This window comes from Onychostoma macrolepis, chromosome 14, assembly GCF_012432095.1.
Source record: "Onychostoma macrolepis isolate SWU-2019 chromosome 14, ASM1243209v1, whole genome shotgun sequence".
Taxonomy (NCBI): domain Eukaryota; kingdom Metazoa; phylum Chordata; class Actinopteri; order Cypriniformes; family Cyprinidae; genus Onychostoma; species Onychostoma macrolepis.
Window position 1 is genome coordinate 1,577,251 of NC_081168.1, and position 22,187 is coordinate 1,599,437.

Sequence of the window (22,187 nt, forward strand, 5' to 3'; positions counted from 1 at the left end):
CTTTGCTAACCCAAGTTTGTGTCTTCTTAATGATGATTCTGGTCTATGTATAAGCTTAATACAAAAGAGAATGTTGTTTGCTGGTTTTACGGCTGCGAAGAAGACAATAATACAGAACTGGTTTATACCGCACGTGTGTGCAAAAACATATTGGATTCATAGCCTCCTGAAAATAGTGACTTGTGAATGTACAACAGTGTGAATTAATGGGGCCAAGCCCTCTACTATTGATGCTTGGCAGTGTTTTTCCTTTAACATACTTGATTATATAAAGGAATTACTTTAGTTTTTTTCTTTTTTCCCTCCCTCTCTCTCTCTTCATTTTGATTTTGACTCTTTAAATTATTGATTATATGTCTGTTGTTTTTGTGTGTGTGTGTGTGTGTTTGTTGTTGTTTTGAATAGATGTTGTGTGTAAAAAAAATAAATAAATAAAAAAGTTGATAAAAAAAAATTCTGATGAAATAGCACTCAGCATTGACTTGTAGGCAGTCGGGCTGAAATGTCATTTGATCATACATCTAAATGAACAATAACAAATCAGGCTTCAGTATTCAGACCAAAAACAATTACTCCTATGGAATGAACCCATAAAATATGCAAACCCAATACGCGTGTTAGTGTGACTCTACAGGAGCAGGAATGAGGAACCTGCTTTACAGACTCGCAGACAAACCTGTTTTACACATGTCACTCGAACACAGAGCCAGGAAACAAGATTCACTTGATTTCAGAGAAAGAGAAACTGAAGTGTAGTTGAGCTGTTGTGTGTTTGTGTCTCTGTGTTCATGCAGTAAAATGGAAGACGACAGAATTTCAGTGAATAAGAATGAGTTCTTGTGTCCAGTGTGTCTGGATCTCCTGAAGGATCCAGTGGCCATTCCCTGTGGACACAGTTACTGTAAGAGCTGTATTACAGGCTGCTGGGATCAGGAGGATCAGATGACAATCTTCAGCTGCCCTCAGTGCAGACAGACCTTCAGTCCAAGACCTGCTTTAGCTAGAAACACCATGCTGGCTGAAGTGGTGGAGAAACTGAAGAAGACCAAACTCTCTGCTGACTGTGACGCTGGAGCTGGAGATGTGCAGTGTGACGTCTGTACTGGAAGAAAACACAAAGCTGTCAAGTCCTGTCTGGTGTGTCTGAACTCTTACTGTCAGAATCACCTCGAACAACATGAGAGTTGGTTTAAAGGAAAGAGACACAATTTGACTGAAGCCACTGGACGACTGCAGGAGATGATCTGCCAGAAACATGAGAAGCTCCTCGAGGTTTTCTGTCGCACTGACCAGAAATGTATATGTATGCTGTGTACGATTATTGAACATAAAAACCATGACACTGTATCAACTGCAGCACAGAGGACAGAGAAACAGGTATTTAACACTAGAGATCAAGTTAATACTCAGTATAGTGATCCAATAATCTGTTTATTTTCTGTGTAGAGCCACAGCTTAATTACACAGGACACAAAAAAGAGTGTGAAGCTCTATGTCTGTTAGTTCACTTTTATAAGCCTTAATCTTCATGTTTATTCATGTGTGATGATTGTAATCATCACTTCTGGAGTTTGAACCTACAGCCATTAGTTATCAGCTCCACTTTTACTGGATTCATCAGTACACATGATGATTTAGTGCCAGTAGTTTTCTGTGAGATTCACTATCATCTGTTCGTCCTGCAGAAGCAGCTGAAGGAGACGCAGAAGACGCTCCAGCAGAGAATCCAGCAGAGAGAGAAAGATCTCCAGCAGCTGAGAGAGGTTGTGGAGTCTCATAAGGTGAGTCTGGAGAAGAAGAGAAGTTTGTCTCAGTCTCAGTTCAGACTCACTGAAGCCTGAATCACTGTGTGTCCTAACAGCGCTCTGCACAGACAGCAGTGGAGGACAGTGAGAGGATCTTTACTGAGCTCATCCGCTCCATTGAGAGAAGCCGCTCTGAGCTGATACGGCTGATCAGAGATCAGGAAAAGCAAGCAGTGAGTCGAGCTGAAGGACGACTGGAGCGACTGGAGCAGGAGATCAATGATCTGAGGAGGAGAGACGCTGAGCTGGAGCAGCTTTCACACACACAGGATCACATCCAGTTCCTGCAGGTAACACAGATCTAGAAGAACAGGATCATAGTGGACTTGAGCAGATCCTGCTGTGACACCAGACTCACAGAGAAACATTTCATGATTATATAATCATTAGTCAGACTCTCATCTGATCATCTTCTTCTGAAAGAGACGCTGCTTACAAATGGCTTTCAGCTCTGGAAATCTCTTAGGAATCATTTCTCTCAGCTCTGTGGCAGCTTCTCCAAGATGCTTCAAGAAACCTACCTGCAAAGCTCCCTGAAAAACTGTGAGCAAGTGCATAGAGGGCAAAAGCTGCTTTAAATGCACAGGGTGGTCACACCAAATGTTGATTTAATAGAAGTTAATTGAAAAAGAAAATCTATTTATGACATTATCTTTTATCTTTGACAGCATCCTCATTTTACAGCATTTTTACACAAGTGCCTAAAACTGTTAACAGTACTGTAAGTTTGCAGGTAGCTTTCTTGAAGCGTCTTGGAGACACAGTTATTCTGGATTTAGTCTGTCTCAGTTTGTTCTGTTTCTTCATGTCATTCCAGACAGACTGGATGATGATCAGATCAGATCTCTGTGTAGAGCAAACAAAAATCTCACTGGACTATTACAATTAATGGCTAAATGAATGTCACACTGACACACTACTGCAAAAGATAGAGATAACCGACTTAAAACCATTTTTTAGCTGTTGAAAATACTAGTATTCTAATAATTCTGGCCACCACTTTGTGTATGTATGTATATATATCCAAAGTAACTATTAACTCACTACTTAAGTAGATTTTTCTTTGGATACTTTTTATTCTTACTCAAGTAACTATTAGGATTGTTACTTTTACTTGAGTACAGTTTTTGGGTACGCTACTCACCTCTGGTTGCTAAAGATCAATCTAGTCAACAATAGTCTCAGCCTCAGACATCATGTCCACGGAACGTTAGCTAAACGTCTGATCAGTGGTGTAGTGGAGGGTATACTCAGGTATACAGCGTATACCCACTTCTTTATCAGTTGGCATTCCGTATACCCCTTTCTAAATCCTCTCTGATGCGTGTCCTGCACTAGCCAAATCATGATAGTCCAGCATATGAGTAACTAATCCAATCGCATGTGAATAAATGCAAATATTCTCTAAAAACATCCAGTAAAGACAGTGATGTGGTCAGGAACGAGACGTAAACACTCTCATGCAGTGTATGTTTCATTTAAAGGCTACTCGAAGCCGGATGGCGCTCTCGCGCAGAAAGTCCGAATCGGCCTCATAGAAGTGTTAACTTACGAGTCACGACATGCAAGAATCCAGCTATTACTGTAGCCAAAGCTATCTCTACTGTAGCTAAGCTGAATACAAAGAAACGTGAAGACCGTAAACACATGATTGCGACAATATGGTTTATGTGTGTTTTTCAAGTCATCTCCAGGTAATAAAAAAGCATCTGATTCTGAATAATGCAATGCTAATTGATAGCATTTATTACACTTGGCAATAGATAGGCTACTAGGCTATACAATATATATTCTGCCTTATTCTGTGATAAAAATGGGACAAAAATGTAGTATATAGGCTAAACAAATCATAAAATTGTCATTAGGAAAATATAGGAAAAATATGATAAATTATTGGTTATTGTCAAGCAGTGTATTTGATTTCTCAGCCAATTAAAAGCAAGAGGTAATAATTAATAAATAATAATAATCGTAATATAACCTGTCAATTAGACAAAAAAGTTATTATATTTGACATTTCTGTCCCCCTCACTTCTGAAATGATTGAGAATCACTACTTTTTGTTTGTTTCAAATAGAAATCACAATTCTCCCACAATTCTGAACAGACAACTAAACAAAATGGCAAGTGATTTACAAGAGGTTCTGACAAAATGTCAGTTGCTGCAGTCTGTTTATATTTGTTTATTTATTTTAATTATTTATTGCTAAATCTGCACCTCTTCTGTGGATAATATTATTTTCATAATGATCCTTACTCAAGCAGCAGAAGTTAAGTGAGCGTGTGCAAATATTGCAATAGTGAACTAAATATGCAAGACTAGTTTTACATGTCACTGTTTATGACACAGGTCGTTCATCCTTTGCCGGGCCATTTAAAAAAGAAAAAAAAATTGGGGGCATATATTAAGAGTATACCCACTTCTCCAGGCACCACTACACCACTGCATCTGATGCATATGGCATACAAAAGTGGAAACACTTCAGGAGTGTCGAAGTTGTCATCAGATTGGTTGAATTATACAGGATTTCCGGGAGATGTGTGTGTCGCGTTCTTTAACGTTCCGCGTGGAAACAAAGATGCCGTGACGCCAAACCCCCTCATGAAAGAAGAAAGCTGTCGTGTTTACAACTGTGACGACAAACGCTTATCAGGATCAAATAAATGCTGGATTTTCAAAAGTATGTGAAAAGTTTAAAGTTCGTGGCATAGAATCTTTAAAATACGTCCAAGAGTTTTACACACCTATCTATTATTGTGGCGACATTTCCACGCCCCGAAACATGACGCTGAACGAAATGAACTGTGATTGGTTGTTTGACAAGTCGGTCAAATGGCATCATGGGCGGGCCTTGGCCAATGAAAGCTGCAATAGATTCCAGGGCCCGTATTCATGAAGAATCTTAGCGCTAAGAGTTGCTCCTAGTAACAAAATTCTAAGAAAATTCTTAGAAATGTGGGCGTTTCCTCTTAAAATTAAAGAAAAGATCCTAGTAAAGAAAAAAGTAATTCAAAAAGCATCTTAACCCTTAAAAGAGGTCTTAAGGTCCAAAATTGTTAGGAGTACGAACGAGGACTTTTAAGAGGCTTAAGAGTTTCTTAGCAGTGGAGAAAATGGACTAAACATGAAGAGGGAGAAGAAATGTGTTGCACATAATGCATGACAGTGAGTTAATAAGACGCTACATATTAGATCGTGCAGGAATCATGTTTGTGACCGATCTTATTTGAGACACGCTAACATCTCAGACACCGCGCAGAAATGCCATAGCACCAGAAATGGACGTAATCACTACATTAACTACATTAACTTATTTGGCAACTGGAAAAATGCAACTCTGCAGCAGCGGTGATTAGGGTCTGTTACAGCACTTTCAGAACCTCATTGTGTCGCTGTTCATTTCCTATAAAATACATTAAGTATGACAGCATGGTAAATAAAAAATAAAGAATATATATACATATATAATGTGTGTGTGTGTGTGTGTGTGTGTGTGTGTGTGTGAGTGTGTGTGAGAGAGAGAGAGAGAGAGAGAGAGTACGGTAAAACAGGAAAAATTATAACTGTAATTTAAAAGTGTAGGTTTATAATAAACCCTACTCTTAACAGCGCTCTTTTATTTCCTTCTTGGACAACCAACCAATCACAGTCTTCAAAAGACTGTGACATCGCTAGCAACGGGGTCAGCCCCGTATCCTCACTAAGATAAAAGTTTTTGTCTTTTCCTCGCTCAGAGTTGCTCTCAGATTGGTCCTGAATCACTTTTAAGCTAAGACTCCTAGTTAGAAATTTTTAGGCTAAATTAGGAGCTCTATGAGAGGACTCTTAGAATCTTTAGGAATACGGGCCCAGACCTTCAGCCGTCAGTCTGAAGGTCTGGCTACGCGAGACTAAGTCAACAAGAGCCGCACAAATCTGATGTTGGAGCAGGTTATTGGGTGAAGTGTGGAGCTGATGAGTTTTGATTTGTGTTTTCTGTAGAGTTTCCAGTCTCTCTGAGCACCTCCTGAATCTACAGACGTAAATGACGATCCCTTCATTTCTCTCGTCTCTTTTGATGATCTGAGAGAATCTGTCCATCAGATGAGAGACAAACTGGAGGATTTCTGCAAAGAGGAGCTCAAGAAGATCTCAGACAGAGGTAAAGTCCTGGAGATTCATCTGCTCTCAGAAACCAGTCCATCATCATCTCATATCATGGAGAATAGGGATGTGCCCAAAGCCGAATACCTTATTCGGAAAGGCACAGATAATGGCTTTAAAATGAATAACGGATTTATCCGAATAACAGAATAAATATTCGGCAGACAATCACATGTTTGCTGGAACAGCACTACATTAGTGAGGTCTGCGGTTGTTAAGATTTGTGCAATAATAATGGCTAGTACTGCTTTGATACAGTTTCGTACAGATAATATCATGGTGATCATTGCGTTTGTCTAACCAATAAGGTCTCCTCAGCAATAAACTATCCGCACGCTCCTTTTTTGATTGCTGCCTGTCAGTCCCGGTGTCATGAGAAATCGAGTCCACCCTCGAAATCGGGTCCGCTTAGGACCCCAAGCGATACCATTGGCTCTAATTACTTTTTATAGGTACTCTCTTTAGTGCCTGAATACAATTCCTACAAAATCATGTAATGATGAATTTAAACTACGTTATAATGATAATTAATGTCTGTATTCGTTAGCTTATGTACTAGCATAGCATACAGATACCAAGCTGCATAGCTTATTTTATACAGGAATTTGCACTTAACTTACATGTGCTCACAATTATTATTTTTTTAATTATGTTAAATTAAGTGTTAAATGTCAAATGTCAAAAATCGTGAATACATGTATGATAAGTGCAAATTCCTGTATAAAATAAACTATGCAGCTAATCAGGTATCTGTATGCTATGCTAGCACATAAGCTAACGAATACAGATGTTAATTATCATTGTAACGTAGTTTAAACAGCATTTATCATAACATAATTTTGTAGGAATTGTAATCAGGCACTAAAGAGAGTACTTATTAAAAGTAATTTGAGCCAATGGGATCGCTTGGGGTCCTAATTGGACCCAATTTCGAGGGGGGACTCGATTTGTCACCACACCGGCGAATGTTGCCAGATATTGCTACAAAAAAAAAAAAACACCAACACTCTCCTGAAAAATTCACCAAAATAAGTTTAAATCTTGTATTTTGCAAATAGGATACAGAATCTCTAACATCAATCTTCATCTTCCCACTTTATTAATGCCCTAATTACTTTATTAACTCTGTTACATTAAGTATTAAAACAAGTCCAGCGACGCTTATAATAACTAGATCTGGCAACACGGAGCGGAGTGGAGGCTGCACTTGCGCCAAGCTCCTTCACTCCTGCGTTTTGCAGCTGCTGCGAGTCAGCCACATGAATTTATTCAGCGACATGATTTTAAACAATTTTTCATAATGTCTTAAAATTGTATTTTTGAACAGGAAACATTTACGGAGGTCTGGACATTTGTCTGGAGTTATATCAACTAACTCCTAAATATCCTAAAAACAGTCCAACTGTAAAAACGCATTACATTAGCCCTTTTCGTGAATGGCAATACATTTAATTATACAAGATGAAGAAAAGCAATGTTTGATCAAGGCTTTCGGAGGGTCCAAATGATTTGTATAATTAAAAAAATTATCAAAAGACTCCCATAACACATGATCTCTAATTTACTTAAAGTTCAAGCGAGCTTTATTGTCATTCTGCTCTGATAGGCTACTGAACACTTTCTTTCCATTTCTAATTATAATTTATAATCTAATTATTATTTTTTTTTTTCAGCTTCTTTTTTTCTACTAGTGCTCTTATTTAAGATTGTGGATGCTTGTTGCTTGACAAATTAGACACAAAGTTTCACTGGAAAACAAGAAGAATAAAATTATTTTTCTTTTTTGATCAACATTTTCTGTAGTTTTAAATAGAAGATATTTACAAAGTTACCTATAATAATAAAAAAGTTATACAAGGCATATTTGTTAAATGAAAACTACAAATCAAACAGATTTGCATTTAAAATGGTATTTTCATGTAATTTGATGAACTTCCGGTTTAAGCCACGCCCACTTCAGGATCCATCCGAATACAGATACAAATAATGGCTCTGCTGCACACCCCTAGTGGAGAACATCATATATAAATGTGTTAGGAATGGATGCAGGATCATGAGAATCACACTGTTCATGTCTGTTGATTTCCACAGTCACATTCACCAACATTGTTCTCTGGACCAGGAACCACTTCCTACAATGTAAGTCAGTAAGAAAACAAGCAGAAAAACTCACTGAGTTCATGTTCTTCTGTAGAAGGAGAAACAAGAGTTTTATAATTGATGATGTAAATGATGATTAGCACAGATATCTGGTCAATATCTGGCCAGATTCACAGAAATCACTTTAAATGTCTTAGTATAAATTCCAAGACATTCTCAAGTGCAGTTCTTGAAAAAAATATTAGAAAGTTCTCAATTATGTTTTATTAGAAAATATATATTTTTTTCCTTAAGAAGAACATGATAGTCTTTATCTGCTTGAATAAATGTCATTTTTTCCCCCTGAAGACTGACTGATAAACTTAATGCAAAACATTTCAAGGATTGTGTTTTTGTGCAGCTTGCAGATTACCGTAATAATCATAATAATGATAATCATACAACATTTCTGTCACTACCAGCATTTTTAATGCGTTGTGTTTTTGAACAGTCTCAAGATGCAGGAATATTTAGAGGACCCAACTTGCAAAAATGTTAAATAAATAAATAGACAGATAAATGTAATAATAGAAAAATAAATGATTTGATAAAACAAATATAAATCTTTTTTTTTTATCTGAATTTATTACATTTTTCTTTATTATTACTATCATTATTTATTTTTACACTTATTTTTATTCTTTTTATCTTTTATTTGCTTTTCTCATTTATTAAAAAAAATAAAATAAATAATAATAATAATAAAATAATATATATATATTTTTTTTCTTTTTCTTTTTTTTCTTCAATTAATTAATTATTTATTTATTTATGCGTACATTAATATTTTATATTTATTTCTTTTTACTTTTCCGTGTGCAACATGGAAATGAGGGAGGCAGTCCTTGTGGAGCTCCGGTGCATCATTGGTTGAGAGCTCGCGCAGAAGCATCAGATCAAACTAGTGATAGTTTGCTACCGGACTCGAAAAGAACCGAATGAGCCGGTTCAAACTACTGTCGAAGTTTGCTGAAGATTACTGAGGATTCTGAGTGAGTGAGTAGCTGACATTATGCACATGCGCATGTATCACCGAGGATTTGAACGAGACTCATGTGCAATGTAGCCTACGTTTCTTTAGTAATAATCAAAGCATTCTGGAAATATGCCTATAAACTAGATTTATTAAAAAGGCCTACATATTTCTTAAAACATGGAGTTTATAGAGAAATTAGACCCCCCTGAGATTAATTAATTACAATCTATTTAATATCCATTTTAGGCAAGCTGTCAGTGCACTCATTTTCATTATTACTATTTTTATTTTTATTAGGCTACTATCATTTTAAAGTCATCAAAACTTTGCAAAAAATAAAAAAAATTAAAAAAAAAATTGTTGAAAATGAATAAAGATGATTGTGCATGATATTCTTTCATGTATACAATATATAGTCATATAAACGCAGTTGTGAAATCACCACCAGGTGGCGCAAAAGGACGGCTGGCATCATTTCTCAGTAAAGCTGGAATTGTGAGATTTTCACTTGTAAATAAAGAAAATAATTCAATTAAAAAGGCCCTTTAAGGTCCTTTTGAAGTTACTGACTGCTCCTTTATCACTGCCTTCTAAGACATTATAAAATAATTATTCCTGTATCACTGCTGAATCTGACAACGATACCCTCCAGTGAGTTTGGAAGCCATGTGATTATTTTATACTGTTTTTTTTTATTGTTTTTTTTTGAATGAATGCCATTTCAGTGTATTTCGAAGTCACACTGAATATTAATCGGGGTATGCCATTTAAAAGACCAATAATAGCTTCTCTCTCTTTGTTATACCATTGAGCTCCACAAGAACCATGTCCCTCATTTAGCAGAAGTAAAAAGAAACAAATTAATGAAGAAATAAATATGGATATATATATATATATATATATGAATGCATAAAAAATAAATATAAAATAATTTTAAAAAATAAATGAAGGAATAAGTAAAATGTTTAAAAGAATAAATGTAAAAATTAAATAAAGAAAAAAGGTAATAAAAATAAATTTAGGATTAAAGTTAATTTCAAATTAATTAAAATTTGTTTTTATCAAATCATTTATTCTTTTATTTATTTTCCTATTATTTTATTTAATTATTTATTTATCCATATATGTATTTTTCATTTCTGCAGGTTTGGTATTACTAGTGATCTGTTTTGTTCATTTCTATGCTGTTTTTGTGCTCTCAGAGTGAACGAGTCTTGTACGTGTGCTGCTACAGTAAACGCATCTTGTATGTGCTGTGTTTATGTGCTGAATACTGCCTTTTATACTGCCAAGATTGTCATATTTATAGACTAAATTTAGAAATGAGCTCACTATCTGACTCATTTTTTTTATTTTTTTATAGAGTTGTTACTGAATTTCAGCAAAATAATCATGTTATACAATCATGCCATATCATTGTTTACTATGTCACAATCCCTATTAATAGTCCTACTGTGTAGGCTACATAACTAGTGTTCTTGTAACGTTTAATCATAGAGAAGAAAAATCTTAATAAAAAAAAGATAAGAACATTCTTAAATATATTTTTTGGAATACAAAATATTCTTAACTTTTCAAGTTAGAAAATAAGAAGAAAATGTTAACAAGAAATTTCTTCTAAAGAATGTTTTGTGAATCTGGTCATCTGTACTGAGACACTGATGATACACTGAACATGAAGAGTCCAGCTAGCCTAGTAATACCAAACTCTGCTACTTCGCTTTGTTTCGTAGACAGAGTACAGAAGCAAAATGAAATGAAATTGAGCGGAAGTACGAAGTCTGACGTAGTCAGGCTAGAGTTCATCTACATGAAAAGATCAAACAGATTCATAATTCCTGATTCTGATGTGTTTTATCTCCATCAGATTCCCATCAGCTCACTCTGGATCTGAACACAGTGAATAAACAACTCCTTCTGTCTGAGAGAAACAGAGCGATTACTAACACTGACACAGATCAGCCGTATCCTGATCATCCAGACAGATTTGATGATAAGTGGCAGGTGTTGTGTAGAGAGTGTGTGTGGACGCTGTTACTGGGAGATTGAGTGGAGAGGAAATTATGGTGTGTCTATATCAGTGTCATATAAGAGCATCAGCAGGAAGGGAGGAGGTAAAGAGTGTTTGTTTGGATATAATGATCAGTCCTGGAGTTTGGACTGTTCTCCCTCCTGTTACTCATTCAGACACAATAATATAGAGACTCGTCTCTCTGTAAAGTCCATCATGAGTAGAATAGGAGTGTTTGTGGATCACGGTGCAGGAACTCTGTCCTTCTACAGCGTCTCTGACACAATGAGCCTCATCCACACAGTCCAGACCACATTCACTCAGCCGCTCTATCCTGGGTTTAGGGTTTTTATTGGATCATCAATGAAACTGCGTTGATGGTTGCTTCAATGGATTGAAATGGAAATGAAAGGAGGGGGAGTTATGATTTATGCGAGAGACACTATCCGTTGTAATGAGATCTTATGGCAAAATCCTATTGATCTAGAATGTATAGGTTTAAATATGATTAATCTCAGATGTCGTTTTCACTTATAGTTATTTATCGGGCACCTGCTTTAAATAATAGCTCTTATGATGAACTTAAGAAGGTATTATGTCAGTGTGATTTTAAGAAAGAAGTTATGGTTATGGGTGACTTTAATTTAAACTGGGAAGACAAAACCATGAGGAAGAAGCTTAAGCAAATCACTGATGGTTTTAATCTGGTTCAAATGGTCAAAGGTCCAACACTAATAACAAATAGTACTAGTACCCAGATTGATTTAATATTTAGCAATAGACCGGAAAGAATTACACAGTCTTATAATATGATAACAGGGTTGTCAGATCATAATATGGTGCTTATATCTAGAAAATTAACTAACAAGCGATTCAATATGCATGCCAGTAATAAGGAATTCTTTGGTATTCCAAAAAATAAGCAAGATGGTTTTAATGTAGCTATAAAAAATGTGAACTGGGAAGATTTATTACATAATACTGATTCAGAAATAGCTAGTCAAATCTTTACAGAAAAGTTACAATCTACAATGAGTGATTTTTCAGTCAAGATGAAATGCAGGAACAAGAAACAGTCCCACCCCTGGGTGAATGATAATATAAAAAAATGAATGAAGGAACGCGATAATGCTTTAAAATTAACAACAAGATCAAAGATGGCTCATGATAGAAATACATTTTTAATGTTAAGAAATGAGGTAGTAAGAGTTTTAAGGAAAGCAAAGGCGGATTTGTTTTTTTTTTTGTTTTTTTAACACAATTATTGAAAATTATCATGGTAACTCAAAAACTATATGGAGACAGATTAAAAAATTAACCGGGCAAAATAATATCAAAGCAAGGCCAATTCAATTGAAGATTAATGATACAATTTTACAGAGCCCAATTGATGTGGCACAGGCCTTTAATCACTATTGTATTGATTCAGTGGATAAAATTGCTCAAGGTTTCAAAGTACAACAACCTTATATACGAACAAATAATGCTAGCGAGACAGCTTTAGTATTAGGACCAGTAACTAAGTTAGATGTTGAAAAGGTAGTCGTGTCTCTCAAGTCCTCAAGGGCTAAAGATTTCTATGGTATAGACACACTTTTATTAAAACAAATTAGTTCCTCAATAGTTAACCCTGTAACACATATCATTAATAGTTCATTAGACGGTTGTGGCCCCTATATTTAAGGGAGGCGATCCCCGTTTAACCAGCAATTATAGGTCAGTTAGTGTCCTCCCCACAATATCAAAAGTTTTTGAAAAACTGGTGGCTAAACAAATTATTGACCATTTTAATAATAGTCCTTTTCAATTACATCTGATACAGTTCGGCTTTAGGATAAATCATTCAACAGAAACGGCTACTTGTTATTTTATTGAAAAGGTAAAGGCATTAATGGATAAAGGTGGAGTGGTAGGGGCTGTATTTCTTGATTTACAGAATGCATTTGATACTGTAAATTATAATATTCTTTTACATAAATTACTCAGTTTTAAATATTCGACTAAATCTGTAAATTTAATTGAATCTTATCTCTCTTCCCATTCTCAGGTAGTAAAAATTGATAATTACAAATCCAATTCACTATGCCTTTCAGCTGGTGTTCCACAAGGGTCCATATTGGGGCCAATTCTCTTTAGCATGTATATTAATGATTTACCCATGGTGTGACAACAATGTAATATCATAATGTATGCCGACAATACAGTCATTTTCACGCATGGTAAAAATGCAGAAGAGGTTGCTAATAAGTTGATAGATGTTCTGGCAAAAATCATATCCTGGCTCAATCAGTGTCATCTGAAATTAAATGTGTCAAAAACAGCTTGTATGTTCTTTTCTAAAGGACATAGTGTTGATATAAAATGGTATATTTATTACAGGTTGTTTCAGAATATAAATATCTAGGGTGTCACGGGACAGGAGAGACGAAAACTCAAATGCTGGCAAAAGGAATTTTCTTTATTTACAAATTACAAAATAAACCAAAACACAAATGAAACCACCCCGAAGGGGAAAAAGCCAGAGTAAACACAACCACTGAAAACAAGACATACACAAGGCACAGGGCAGACATAAGTCACAGGCATACCTGGCACAAAAGTGAGACAAACGAGCACCAAACAGAAAACACAGGAAGCCTAAATAGGTACGGCAATCAGGAAAACAGCTGGGGCAAATTAATCAATAATGAGGTGAGTGGAGTTTGGGGAATTGAATCCGGGAGACAGTGACCTCTGGTGGTGAGAGAGAGAAACGCAGGACCCGGACTCCTGACATAGGGGTTCATTTGGACTGATGTCTTGGTTTTAAAACACATATAAAAAAGATATGTAAAAAGGTAAAATTCAATTTAGTTAATTTTCGGTTTATCAGAAACTATTTATCAATTGAGGCTGCAAAGGTATATTTTCAATCTATGATTCTCTCTCACATTACTTATTGTGTGACAAGTTGGTCTAATACACATGCTATAGTTCTAAAACCATTGAAATTATTGTACAAACAAGCACTTACAATTTTAGATAAAAAAAACAATTTAGGTTTCACCACTGTCAAATTTTAAACGCATATAACCTGCTTAGCTGGGAAAATATTTCTAAATTTAAACATTTTTGTTTAGTTTATAAGATTATGCATGGTTTAGCTCCTCCTCCGGTTGATTTTATTACATTTAAATCTATTGAAAACAGAGTAACTAGAGGTGCAACTAAAGCTGATTGCATAATTCCATATAGAAAAACCTTGTTTGGTCAAGCTGTTTTTTCATTCAGAGCATCACATCAGTGGAATTCAATGCCACAATCAATTAGAGAATGTACATAATTTAAAGTATTTAAGCATCATTTTAAGAAATGGCTTCTTCATAACCAACAATGTGAAGATTAATGTTGTTTATATGTTAATAAGCTGCTTTCTTTTTTTTTTTTTTTTTTTTGTCAGTTTGTATAATTAGTTGTTTAATTTTTGGTTGTATTTCGTTGTAATTGTTTTTTCTATTTTGTTTCTTTTGTCCTCAAGTTTTTTGGCCTAATAACATCTGGCAAAAGGGACTACCACTGAAAACTAGCCTTTGGGCTAATTTGGGTACATTTACATTCATAAATGTTGATTCATGTACACTGTCCCTTTTTGTGAAATAAATAAATAAATAAATCAGAATAGATTGACGAGAGATTCTACCCATAATGCTTTGAGCTGCATGATAAATCAGTAACAGTGAGATGTTATAGAGTCTCTTCTTTTCTCTTCATGACATTAATACTGCAGCTGAACTTGTCAGTGAAATAACATGAATCAGAATAAATGTGTGTAATAAATCCTCATATAGACAGTAAGATCAGTGTGTGTGACTATGTGTTTCTGTGCTTTTCCCAACCTTCATTTGTACTGATCAAATCAATCGATCATTTAGTTTTCACAGTTATTGTCCAGTACATAGCAAATAATTGTGTAAAGCATGCACATTTTTTTTAAAGTGGCCAGAAACATAAAATCTAATCAAAGATGTTTTTGTCAAATGTTTTTTTTTTTTTTTTAAATGTATAAAATTATTTTTTTTTTCCTCTTCAAGTTTACATTAAATAATTGTGTAACGAATGCACATCACAATAAAATCAAAATAATTGTCATTTTATGAGTTTACCTAAACAAATAAAAAACAAAACTTAATGCCATTTTCTCAATGTTTCTGCTGTTTATACTATATATAAAGTTTTTAAATATCAGATCTAAAATAAACAAGATATTGTCAAAGTAGGAGTTATGTGCATATATGTACTTCAGTTATATATGATCAAATGCACATCATTCTTTGCTTGGGTTGAACACATACTTTTTGCTTGGTTTGAACAGAAGCTATGCTAATTTTTTTCTACTTGTTTCTCCATTTCTGCCACATGATTGATATCCTGAGATAGCTAAGAATTACACAAGCTTCAGCCTGGATCCAACCCTTAAAAGATCTGAGATGACCGAACACCTGAGAAGAGATGATGCTAACCCTGGAACAACATATAAAACTAGGGGTGCTCCGATCAGGATTTTGGAGACATTATCTGCCGATACCGATCACCGATACCGATCTTTTTAAAGCCATATTTTTATCATGTAAAATTATTTATAGTGATACTCCAAACAGGATTTTTAAACATGTATTCAGTGACTGAATTTCATTTCTGAAAATGGGGGGAATTCCCCTCTTAGTTGACTCTTGTGAGAGAGGATTTTTTAATTTGAGGGGTGGGGTAATTTTTTTTAGACATTTTTCAAAAATATACATTTATCTCACCTAAATGTTTGATCATCCAGTGCATTTTTGTTTTTGCAATCATGCAGTTGTTGCAGAAAAGCTTACACACAGCACAAGCCTGATTTCACACAGGAGTCCACTACTGATCCATCTGTTTACCACAAACACAACACTTATCCATTATTTTGATTTCAAATCCAAACATTGTTACTGAAAATGCTTTTTCATTGTGATTCTTTTTTATTTTAAATAAATGTATGATAGTGTTGTGTGTTTCATGTTTATTATTAACGGGTCATGAAACCCCCCTGTTTCAGCACTGGTCTTTCACACCTTAGATCTGAAAAAGACTCCAGAAATGGGCGTGTAAAACTGTGGAAAAGTGGGAGTGTGTCACGAATCTGGTCTGCACTCCCATTCATTCACCACTAGAGGTCACCACACAGCACACTGGACTCAATTTCCCATCATCCATTGCACTAATTGAGCACACAGCTGCAGGCACTAATCACAGGCACACCTGATCCCACGCACACACTGATCACACACCTTATTTAAACCCTGGACCTTCTCTGCCACACTGCCAAGTATTGTATGCGTTTACCGCTCCCATAGCCGTAGCTACTCTACCGAGCCCCTGTTGTTTTCCCCTGCCTGTTTGGTTTGTTCTAGCCCGTGTTTGTTCTAGCCCGTGTTTGTTCTAGCCCGTGTTTGTTCTAGCCCGTGTTTGTTCTAGCCCGTGTTTGTTCTAGCCCGTGTTTGTTCTAGCCCGTGTTTGCCTGGATTAACCCTTGCCTTGCCGTTTGGAATCTCATTGCACCCCATTGGATTCTAGCCCGTGTTCCCTGGATTATCTCTCTGCCTTGCCCACTGGATACTGTTGCCAATCATCGACCTTCGCTTGCCCTAGGATAACTCTGTCTTGTCCCTGCCATACCTGTTTGCCATTGTTTCGACCCTGCCTGTACGACCACGTCTCTGCCTAAATAAAGCTTGCACATGGATCCGCACGACTCACGTCTCGTCAGCCATGTTACAGAGTGTACAGTAGAGGGTGGGAAGAGGGGAGAAAACAACCAATAAAACACAGACCTACAACAAACTCATTATACAGATAGATGAATAGTAAAGTATATTTAAAACAGAAAGAATAAAGCCATAGTTACTTTTTGTTTACTTTTCTTTGTATTTTCGGTCTATATCATTGTTTGCTGTGTGTCACAATTATCCGTCGTGTCATCGTGTTCATGATCAGATGTACAGCTGTATCAGCGCCCTTATTCGCGCACATTTCATTGGAAGAAGACATGATAGGTGTGCTAAGGCGGTGCTGGTTCATGTTTGGAGCACGAGAGAATATTAAATATACTCACAAACACACTTGCTCCGGTCCAGATATGAACTATAATCCGCGCAGTGAGTGTTATTAAACCCATCGCGGCGTTCCACGCAGAAACCACTCTATCATGCGCACTCCACGTGTTGTCATATTAAATATTGTTGCGGTCATGTTCACAGAACTGAACTAACAGCGCAAAGCTCTTTCGTGAAATTTGAATTCTCCCATGTAAGAAGGCTTCATGCATACTACAGCGCAGTGATTGGACGCTAAGAGTTCATTCTCATGAATAATACTGAGAATAGCTCATAAAACTGATGACGTAGACGTGTACTCATTAGCCATGGCATCCAATCACCACTCCAGATTAACACATATACGTCACTTTTCGAAACTTTACGTCACATCTCAAAAAATGTGTTTTAGGGTTTCATGACCCTTTAAGTGTTCAAATGTTCATGAGATGGATTGCCTGAGGGAAGAAACTGTTCCTGTGCCTGGCCGTTCTGGTGCTCAGAGCTCTGTAGCGTCGACCAGACGGCATCAGTTCAAAGAGGGAGTGTGCTGGGTGTGAGGGCTCCAGAGTAATTTTGCCAGCCCTTTTTCTCACTCTGGATGAGTACAGTTCTTGGAGAGTGGGGAGGGTTGTACCAATGATTCGCTCAGCAGTCTGGACTACCCTTTGTAGTCTTCTGAGGTCAGATTTGGTAGCTGAGCTGAACCAGACAGTTATTGAAGTGCAGAGGACAGATTCAATGATGGCAGAGTAGAACTGTTTCAGCAGCTCCTGTGGCAGGTTGAACTTCCTCAGCTGGCGAAGGAAGTACAACCTCTGCTGGGCCTTGTTAACAATGGAGTCAATGTGAATGTCCCACTTCAGGTCCTTAGAGATGGTGCTGCCCAGGAATCTGAATGACTCCACTGTCGTTACAGTGCTGTTCATGATGGTGAGTGGGGGGAGAGCAGGGGGGTTTCTCCTGAAGTCCACGATCATCTCCACAGTTTTGAGCGTGTTTAGCTCCAGGTTGTTAAGACTGCACCAGGTTGTTAAGACTGCACCAGACAGCCAGAAGAGCAGTGGGGAGAGAGAACAGCCCTGAGGAGCTCCAGTTGCTGGTGTTGCGAGGTGTTAATGGTGTTTTTTTTCAAACCTGTAATAACTGAGTTATTACTGAGCTGTCTGAGTTTTGCAGTGAACCACGGTTTTTCGTTGTTGTAAGTTAGATGAGTCCTGGTAGGAATGCACATATCTTTACAGAAACTGATATAATATGTTACAGTCTCAGTGAGCTCGTCCAGATCAGTGGCAGCAGCTTCAAAAACACTACAATCAGTGAGGTCGAAACAGGCTTTTAAATCTTGCTCTGTTCCATTTGTCCATCTCTTTACAGTCCTTAAAACAGGTTTAGCTGATTTCAGTTTCTGTCTGTAGGTCGGTATAAGATGAACCAACAGTTATCAGAGAGTCCTAAAGATGCCCGTGGGACAGAGTGATATGCATCTTTTATTGCTGTGTAACAGTGATCCAGTATATTACTGTCTCTGGTGGGACATGTAATATGCTGTCTGTATTTTGGCAGTTCACGGGAGAGATTTGCTTTATTAAAGTCCCCTAGTGTCATGGGCCAGGGTGCCTCCCTGGCTCCCTCTGCTGTCTGTGTTGTCATGTCCTTTTCGGCAGCTCGTGACAGGTGCAATCATCGCTGATCTGGCGGTGGGGCTGCGCATGTCACGAGCTGCTTCTATGCCACCTGTTGCTCATTACCCTTTCCTTTATATTTCTCTTCTGACTAGTTCCTGTTGTTAGTAGATTGTTTTGTGTTCTGTGCTTTGGTGTACACTCACGTCTGTCTGGGTGTTGTTGTTCTGTGTCTGTGATCAGATCAGCGAGTTTCTGTAAAGCTGAGCTCATGTGCGCTTGCGGTGAAATGTAAACACTCACGAGAATGAACGAGCAAAACTCCCGTGGCGAGAAGAAAGGCTTACAGTTAATGAAAAGCGCTTCTAGATCTGAACAGCACATCTTCTTTAACACTGTTACATCTGTACACCACCTTTCATTGATGTAAAAGCCAAGTGATGCGGTGGTGCCAAGTGATTTCCCCGTTGATTCTGCGTCGCGGTCCGCTCTAAACAGCTGAAAGCCCGGCAGATGGAGTGCACGCTGTCTGGAATGGCGTCATTCAGCCAGGTTTCTGTGAAACACAGAGCAGCAGAGTTTGAAATGTCCTTGTTTAACCGGGAAAACAGAAGGAGTTCGTCCGTTCGGTTGGGTAGAGAGCGGAGATTCGCCAGATGGATACTGGGTAGCAGCGTTCGAAATCAGTGCTGTCTGAGCTTCATGAGCACACCGGCACGCTTCCCCTGTCTGCTTGTCCTGAAGCGTCTGAACAGCGCCGCAGCTCCTCTGACTACTATGTTCAGCAAAACATCAGAATAGTCGAAAACCGGTAAGAGATTTTGTGGTGTGTTCTGCCGAATGTTCATCAGTTCATCCCTGGTGAAACTGATTGTGTTTGACAAACAAAAAAACAGGAAAAACTAACAAAAAGACTAAAACAACTGGAGAGCCAAGCACCGTGGCTGCCATGTGCGGCCCCATCTTGATGTTACTGTGGGAGCTCCAGGTTGTTGTGACTGCACCAGACAGACAGCTGCTCAACCTCTTCTCTTGGATGAGACAGATGACTGGTGTCATCTGCAAACTTAAGGAGTTTGTGAGAGTGGTCTTTAGAAGTGCAGTCATTTGTGTAGAGGGAGAAGGGCAGTGCAGAGAGAATGCAGCCCTGAGGAGCTCCAGTGCTGATGGTGCAGTTGTTGGATGCGAGTTTTCCCTCACTAGCTGCTACCTGTCAGGAAGCTGGGGATCCACTGACAGATGGAGGTGGGTACAGAGAGCTGTCAGTTTATTCAGAAGAGTATCCAGGATGATGGTGTTGAAAGCAGAGCTGAAGTCCACAAGCAGGATCCTTGCAGAAGTCCGTGGTTTGTCCAGATGTTGAAGGATGTAGTGCAGTCCAATTTTGATTGCGTCATCCACAGACCTGTTTGCTCAGTAAGCAAACTACAGGAGGTCTAGTAAGGGTTCAGTGATGTCCTTCAAGTAAGCCAACACCAGTCTCTCAAATGACTTCACGACCAAAGTGAGAGAGACAGGTCTGTAGTCGTTAAGTCTTTTGAAGCAGCAGGGAACTTCACACAGCTCCAGAGATCTGATTGATGAAAATGGGGACCAGCTGGTCAGCGCAGACTTTTAGACAGGCAGGAGAAACACCATCTGGGCCTTTAGCTTTCTTATGGCACTTTTCCACTGCATGGTACGGTACGGTACGGTTCAGTACTGCTCACTTTTGTGGGGTTTTCCACTGGATACAGTACCTGGTACCTGGTACTTTATTTAGAACCACCTCAGCCGAGGTTCCAAGCGAACAGTACCGTTACCAAAACATGACATGTAAACTCTGCTGATTACTGATTGGCCGGAGAAAATCGTCACTGCCTGCGTCATTGAACTTGTGGCACGAGACACAACAGACCCACTAGATTTAAATCAGCACAGCCAGCGAAGGATCGAATGCAACTGTTTTGAATGAGCGCACCTTTCTTTTAACAATGAAAATATGGCTGTTTCGTTGTCTGTTGAGGAAGTACAGACTGTCCTCTCATTGATAGCTGAGGAGCAGATCCAGCGAGAGGGTGATGGAGCGACGCGGAATTAAAAAGTTTTTCAGGAGTCACGGCAGTAGATGTGGCGCAACTATAACGACATGTGAATAATCCCTCCCACTATAAAGCGGTACTAAACTGCAGTGGAAACGCAAACCGAGCCGAACTGAGCCGAGTCATACCACGCAGTGGAAAAGCGCCATTAGACTTCTGCTACCTGAAGACCTGGTTCACATCCTCTACACAGACCTTAAGCGCAAGTTGAATGGTGGGTGGGGGGTAGGTGAATGTGTGAAGTGCAGATTAGAATGGGTGTTGGGTGTGAGTCTGGCCATAAAGGTAAAACACATTCAGATCATCAGCCAGTTGTTGATTCTCCACAGACTGTGGGGGTGGTATCTTGTACTTGGTGATGTTCTTCAGACCAGTCCATACTGATTGTTGGCTGAAAACTGTTTTTATATTTTTTTTTTATAGCTTTTCATGGTAGTATTTAGCCACTCTGATCTCCTTTGTTAGTCTGTTTCTGACCTGGTTATACAATATTTTATCCCTACTTCTGTAAGCATCCTCTTTGGTGTCTCGAAGCTGATTGAGTTTCCCAGTAAACCATGGTTTATCATTATTGAATGATAAGAATATCCTGGTGGGGATGCACATATCCTTACAGAAGCTGATATATGAAGTTACAGTCTCTGTGTGCTCATCCAGATCAGTAGCTGCAGCTCCAAAAACGCTCCAATCAGTGCAGTTGAAGCAGGCTTGTAAATCCCGCTCTGATTCATTAGTCCATCTTTTAACAGTTCTTAAAGGGGTGGTTTACTGCTTTTTTTCTTTGCTTGATTGTGTTTATGGGGTGCAATATAACATGTCTTCGTGTTTCGTTTGTTAAAAAAACGCCTTATTTTTCATATACTGTATTTCACCTTTATTGTAAGCCGCTTTCTCCTCTGTCATTTGAACGACCGGTTGACTTCCTGATTCTATGAAACCACTCCCTCAGAAACAGGCAATGGGCTCAGATTGGTTAGTTGGGCCGGTGTGTTGTGATTGGCTAAACTGCGTACTGCACATTGTCCGGAAACTTCACGCCCATTACCTTCACGGGGCGACAGCTGCATGTGCTCCGGTCAAATGTAAATAATGGTGTCAATATTGCCGTATCAGTTTGAGCCAGAATCAGACACAGAAAGCGGTAATGGAGAGAGTCAAGCAGAACTTCCACAAGCACGGCTCTTACAAAACGTTTCTGAATGGAAGTTTGCTGTTGTGATTACATATCATTTTTTTAAGTTTGTACACGTTTGTCTTATACACACAAAATAGCATCGAACTAACTGGCTACTATAACCAAACAGC

General features: G+C 38.0%; 1 pseudogene; it reads left to right on the top strand.

Moving 5' to 3' along the window:
• Nucleotides 1–333: 333 nt before the first annotated feature.
• LOC131553355 (tripartite motif-containing protein 16-like) lies at nucleotides 334–16,262 on the top strand (annotated as a pseudogene).
• The last annotated feature ends 5,925 nt before the right edge of the window (nucleotides 16,263–22,187 follow it).